The sequence below is a fragment of the Anabrus simplex genome, chromosome 7, assembly GCF_040414725.1.
Source record: "Anabrus simplex isolate iqAnaSimp1 chromosome 7, ASM4041472v1, whole genome shotgun sequence".
Lineage (NCBI taxonomy): Eukaryota > Metazoa > Arthropoda > Insecta > Orthoptera > Tettigoniidae > Anabrus > Anabrus simplex.
The window spans coordinates 94,065,273-94,072,595 of record NC_090271.1 but is presented as its reverse complement, the minus strand read 5'-3'; positions in this window follow the sequence as shown (position 1 = coordinate 94,072,595).

Genomic DNA, 7,323 nt, shown 5'->3' with positions numbered 1-7,323 from the left:
AACCGTACCGGTTAAAGCAGTACAACGTCTCAATCGTCGCATTGTTTCCAATGATGGTGTTGGTTATGTCCCCACTGGGTCAATTAAAATTACTTTTCGAGCCCAAAAGTTGCCTACACAAGTGTCTCTTTTCCAAGTCTACTTGCATGTTGAGCCTTTCATTTTTTCCCCTGTTCTTTGCAGAAAATGTCTCCGATATGGTCATACACAGGCCCAATGTCGTGCACAGGTAGCACGCTGCGGAAAGTGCTCAATGGAGCACGCCACCGATCATTGTACATCTCAAATTGCAAAATGTGTGTATTGCAAAGGCCCACATCCAACGGGAGCAATAACTTGTCCGGAACACAAATACCAACAAGAGATAAAGAAGGTCATGAGCACGGAACATATCTCATTTCAAGATGCTAAGAACAAGACTTCCCTCCCTCATTATCATCCGTCTCAACACCCCCAGGATTTTCCCCCCCTGGTACCAGAACAAGTCTCTTCTTCCTCTGTTCAAGATTTTTCTAGAAAACGTAAATTTACACAAGTAATCCAGAAATCTGCCCCTCCGCCTTTGACTCCGGGTTATGATAGAACTGGTTATCTTGCCTTGGTACGCCCTGACCCTGGTTCTACGGGCCGGGTTCCATTTTCTTCTCCTCCGCCTGCTACAACACCATCTTCTCTTCCCACAGCATCACCTCCCTCTACTTCGGGTCCTAGTTACCCGCCCCGATCCCACGACTCTCAACTGTTAATACAAAGAAACCAAGTACATCAAGAAATCCAACAAATCTTATTCTTGCTTCTTCAGAATGTGGGAGGAGAGTCTCCCATTTCACCGGTAATTTATCAACTACGAGATCGCATCGCTCATATCCTTACCCTATATGATACGCGTTTTGCAGTGGAACGCTAGAAGTCTTTTTCATAAAAAACATGAACTTCAACTGTTAATTCAGGAAACATGTGCTAACATCATTATAATACAAGAAACGTGGTTTTATGCAAACACCCTTTTTCATCTTCCTGATTTTCGAGTCGAACGCCTTGATACTAATGGAAGTGAAGGCCTTGCCATTTTTATTCATAAGTCTATTCCATATGTCCCCTTTCCTCTGACGCATTGCATTCCAAATACTCTTGCTTTAGGTATTATCGTGCGAAATACGATAATCAATGTGTATTGTCCTCCTGATGTTTATATCTCTACCTCTCACTGGTCCCACTTCCTTACCCAATTTGATTCCATAGATAATGTTTTTCTCTTTGGTGATTTTAATTGTTCCCATACTGCCTGGGGTAGTTCTAAAGATACATCTAAAGGGACAAATTTTCTTACGGCAACTCAATCCCATCACTTTACCCTTTTAAATGACGGGTCCCCAACTCGACTCACCCCTCCTGGTTCACCCCCTAGTTCTGTTGATCTTTCGCTCTGCCATGACCACATGACTCCTAATACCGTGTGGCATATACTCAGTGACACTCATCTGAGTGATCATTTCCCTATTATTATTTCTTTTGGTGTTTGTAAACCACCCTTTTCCTCAGCCCCACCCTCTCAGCTCAGTAATATTCGGTCTTTCCGAAATTTTGATAAACAATCGTATTGTAGTTTCCTTCACACCCATTTCCTTCAATACACGCCCAATACCTTAGACTATCCTACCCTTCTACGCATTCTCTCCTCATATGTTGAGACTTTCCATCCATTCAAATTGATCCCCTCCCTCTGCCCCCGTCCTTATCAGAAAATACATTGGTGGGACGACGAATGTCACAAGTTAATACTGCGGCGAACAGCTTTATTTAAATTGTATCGTAAGAATATGACACTAGCTAATTATTTAACATTGAAACGTCATAATGCATGTATCAAACGCATATTTAATGCAAAGAGACGCGAGTCTTGGAAGGCCTTCATCTCCTCTCTTAATCATCGCGTATCTGCAACATCCCTTTGGAACGCCATTCGCGCACTTACCCGTGTTACTTCTGTACACCCTGCGCATTCGATTATTCTGCCTAATGTCCTTCTTTCTTTTCTATATACTATAACACCTGACTTCACAATTCCGCCTCCCTTTTCTTCTTTCCGTCCCATATCCCCCCAATTTTCTGTTTTACTTCAACCCATCCAACTGTCCGAATTACAGTCCGTTTTACAAGTAGTTCGTAGTTCATCTCCTGGTCCTGATAGTATCACTTACACTATGCTCCGACTTTTACCCCATACCGGTCTTCTTGTCTTACTTTCTCTTTTTAATAATATCCTTCTCACCTTACAGGTACCGGCACAGTGGAACAACTTTCATTTAGTCCCAATTCTTAAACCTGGAAAAGATCCCTCTTCTCCTTTAAGTTATCGTGGCATTGTTTTAAGTTCCTGTGTTAGGAAACTCTTTCAAAAAATTCTACTACGGCGTCTTCTCTGGGTTATGGAGAAACATCAGATCCTTCCTAAATATCAGTATGCCTTTTTTAAAGGACGTAGCACACAAGATCCACTCAATATTTTGTTGACTGATCTCCTACTAGCTAGACATCGTAAACATAGCACTATTACTGTTTTTCTTGATATTCAAGGAGCTTATGATTCCGTTCCTTTACATCTATTATGGTCGTGCCTTGATTCGCTTGGCTTTCCCTCTGCTTTTATTTCTCTATTAGAACGCCTATATACTTCTCGCACTCTCATTCTCAAATCCCCCTTCCCCCCGTTTCCAGGAAGACACGTTTCGCATGGAGTCCCACAGGGTGATATACTAAGCGGTATCCTCTTTGCGCTTTATATGCGAGATTTAGAACGTATAATTACAAAGAACGCATGAGTTTTAGCTTACGCAGACGACTATGTTTTATACATATCACATGATAGTGTTGATGTGTGTAGGAGAAAAATTAAATGTGTCCTTCATGAGGTTGCTATCTGGTTACATGAACATGGTTTCTCACTCTCGCCTTCCAAATGTGCTGCAATCCTATTTACCCATACTCGAGCACCTAACCGTTCTCCTCTCCTTCTTGATCGTCTTACTATCCCCTTTGTTAATCAGCATCCCTACCTTGGAGTCATATTGGACCACAAATTATCATGGACTCCTTATGTGGTCTCTCTTCAACGTAAAACTGATCGTTTTATTTCTATTTTACGTACGATCACCCGTCGAAGTTGGGGCGCTGACCCCGTTACAGCTATTCTCCTTTACAGAGCAACTATTCGATCCTTACTAGATTATTGTGCTCTTTTTATCGACACCGCTTCTGCTACTACCCTTGCACGTTTAAATACAATACAATACCGCGCACTACGTGTCTGTTTAGGAGCACTTAAAACTACACCAACCAATGCCTTATTAATAGAAGCCGGTGAACAGCCTTTAAAGATTCGGCGACAGACTATAGCCGCTAAGTATGTCCTCAAACATTTTACTGTCACCCGGTCTCAGCTTATCCCCAAGCTACGACTTTTACATTCTTATTATTCTTCCAAATCTCCCCGTGGAAACCGTGTCCCTGCTTTATATACCGCATTTCGTTCTCTTATACCAAGAGAAGATGAGCTCCTCCGTTTACCCACATTGCCTTTATACTCTATCCCTTATGACAGTCAGTCCTTTTGTCCTCAAGTAATTATATCTTCTTCTGAATCATTTTCTTGTCTAACACATTCTACTCCTCTTTCCCCTCTTGCAACTAAACGTATTCGACTTTCCCTCTACATAAGGGAAGTAAGCATTTTTACTGACGGATCAAAATCAGCACACGGCGTTGGAGCAGCCTTTTATATCCCCCAACCATATACTCTCTCTGAGTTTTCCCTCCCTTCTGCCTTTTCTGTTTTTACCGCCGAATTGTTTGCTATTCGACAAGCCCTCATTACCATCAGGTCACATGCTTATGATAAGGTTACGATTTTCACGGATGCACAAAATGTTCTGTATGCCTTATGCTCGCCTCTCTCTTCCCCTAATTGGTACTTATATAGGCCTAGCGTTAAGTATCTCTTATATATCCTTACTCGTTCTGGTGTTTATATAACTCTAGTTTGGGTTCCCAGTCACTCTGGTATCATGGGGAATGAGACTGCTGATCAGGCAGCTAAACGAGCATCACAACAATCCCCCTCTCTTTTTCTTGCGATCCCCCCTTCTGATCTCATTCATGAAGTGCGGGATATAGCATATCAACATTGGCAGTCCGATTGGAATGAAACGTCACGAGAAAAGGGATGTTTATATCATCAATTACAACCTGTTATTCCTCTTAAACCGTGGTTTTATTATGGTACGTACTCTCGACGCCATATCACATCTATTATACGTCTACGTTTTAATCATGCCCTTACTCCCCAATATAAAAATCGTTTTCATCTTCCTCCCCCAACTTCCTGTGCTTGTGGCTTGTCTGATACTGACAGTAATCATCTTCTGTTACAATGTCCTGCTTTTGATGTTCCCCGCCAGCGCTTCCTATCCTCTTTGCTTAACATGGGCATCCCCTTCCCCACAAGTATTTCGTGTTTATTATCCTCTCTAACTCCTACTCTTGTGAACAGCATAAATCAGTTTCTTGATGAAGCACATATTATATTGTAATCCTCTGACAGTCTCTTTATGCTCTCTCTTCCATTGCAAAATGTTTATCATAATTTTGGTAGGATATAAATCTCTTTACCCTCTGTCTATATGTTATCATCGTTTCTTGTGTGACTCCTATGGAATGTTTTTTTTTCTTTTTTTTTTTTTCTATCAATTACTTTTTAAAGTACAATACGAGTGATACATGTGTCAGTGTTAAGTAATTAATGTTTTCGTGACTGGACGATAACACATGAGTCCAACCACACCTTTCAAGAAGAAGAAGAAGAATATTCCAAGAAAAGTGTTATGTAGTGAACAAATTACCCAGCAAGATAATGGGCATGGGAAATGATAACGACCGCAAGTATTACAAAAAGTAATGACCTTCCATCTGTGTTGAGGTTACATTCTATGCCCCTTATATTAAGAAATTCAATCAAATACCCTACTGAAATGTTAGTAGGACGTAAAACCAATAATATTAACAAATATGCAACTCTAGTATACTCAAGCTTGAGGGTCCATATTGTTAAACAGTGCCATAAATTTCACAATCGAAAAATTGCGGGTCTGTAGCGTAATGGTTATCGTGGTAGTCTTGAAATTGAAAATTCAAAGCCATAAGTTTCGAATCCAGTCACCTTTTCTTTTACTGTAAGAAAATAATAATTTTCTTTACGTCCCACTAAGTACTTTTACGGTTTTCGGAGACGCCGAGGTGCCGGAATATAATCCCGCAGGAATTCTTTTACATGCCAGTAAATCTACCTACACGAGGCTGGCGTATTTGAGCACCTTCAAATACCACCGGACTGAGCCAGGATCGAACCTGCCAAATTGGATCAGAAGGCCATCGCATCAACCGTCTGAGCCACTCAGCCCGGCGTAAGAAAATTATTTCAGTGCATTATTGGCATAGGCTTGAGCACCAGTCCAATTAATTTAAAACGTGTGTATGGTAATTCTTCATGCATTAATTTGTGAAAGAGACTTTAGGAAATTCTGGACCCTTCATCCTTGTCATGAACATCGTAGTTCACTCACGTAACCCCAATATGTGTTATATATTATGTATTTTTGTCTTCAGAGGTAAAACAGAAAATTCAAAGAACGGCAAAAGCGAGATGTCAGCGTGAGGTTGAGTTGCTCTGTAGAGTTCGGAAAGATTGGCCGTACCGAAGAAGAAGAAGAAGAAGAAGAAGAAGAAGAAGAAGAAGAAGAAGAAGAAGAAGAAGAAGAAGAAAGAAGTCAAAATAATGGACCAAACTACTGTTTCTAAATTACAGCTTCTTCTCTTTCCCAAAATCTTAATAAATCATGGATGTTGTTAGGTTACGTTATCTGTCCCCGTTGGCTCTTTGGCTGATTGATTAGCTCTTCGTGCCCCCCTCCCCCCATTTATGATACCATCATTCTTGGAGTGTTGGACTTCTTCCATTTCCCTTCTAAAACCAAACCCCTTGGCACTACAGCCCTTGAAGGGCCTTGGCCTACCAAGCGACCGTTGCTCAGCCCGAAGGCCTGCAGATTACGAGGTGTCGTGTGGTCAGCACGACGAATCCTCTCGGCCGTTATTCTTGGCTTTCTAGACCGGGGCCGCTATCTCACCGTCAGATAGCTCCTCAGTTCTAATCATGTAGGCTGAGTGGACTTCGAACCAGCCCTCAGGTCCAGGCAAAAATCCCTGACCTGGCCGGAAATCGAACCCGAGGCCTCCGGGTAAGAGGCAGGCACGCTACCTCTACACCACGGGGCTGGCCCATTTCCCTTCTGATTAGTGTTAATAGAGGATGGCTGGCCAGTTGTACTTCCTTTTAAAATAATCACCACCACGGAATGGTCAGCGTACTGACCTTCGGTTCAGAGGGCCCTGGTACGATTCCCGGCTAAGTCGGAGATTTTAATCGCGTCTGTTAATTCCTGTAGATCGAGGGCTACGGGTTTGTGTTCGTATTCATACGCATCTTCAAGTATATACAACACATCATGCAAAAAACAACCACAAAAACACTAGTGAGTACGGTATATAACCCTCCACATATGATTCCTGTTATGAAAGGCAGCCGGCCGGAAAACTAGGCTAAGTCCATACAACATCCTGCGCTAGGTAATTGAGAAAAGGTTAGAAAGAAGAGGAGAGTGTAGTTATTAAGTATTTCCCCAGAGGCTGGGTGAATCCTCAAACAGATTCTGCTTTATAATTTTTAAGACATAGCGAAAGGCACGGCTAACATAATGCTCGTTTGGAGGTTTATGAAGGAGGAATTTCATATTTTAAAATTTCATTCTTAATTATTGTGATTACTCAATTATTTTAACTAAAATATTTCCAATGAGTGTGGTGCATTCCGCTCAGCTGTAGCATAGACAAGTATGCAGTTCACACCAACATGCTAGATGTCACCACCATCGCTGTTCGCACTCCACTCAATGCTGTTGAGATACAGCTGTCCGGTATTGGTGTATTAAAGTATTTGTTTCTTCCGCATACGGTGCGATACTTTTAACAGATTAGATCGAAGAAATTATGCTCTCTACGTGTGTGGCATGCAACTGCATAAATTCTAGAGAAAACACGAAGAATAAGATAAGATTTTCTTTTCTTTTACTAAAGTACACAGTTTTGGGCGATTAGTAGAATTACGTTGCCTGTGTAGCACAATCCAGCACGTGTACATTAGGCCTACTTTTATTTTCTTGTAGGAACTGGCAGCCAAACACGATAAAAATGTATCCTGCCTGACTAAGT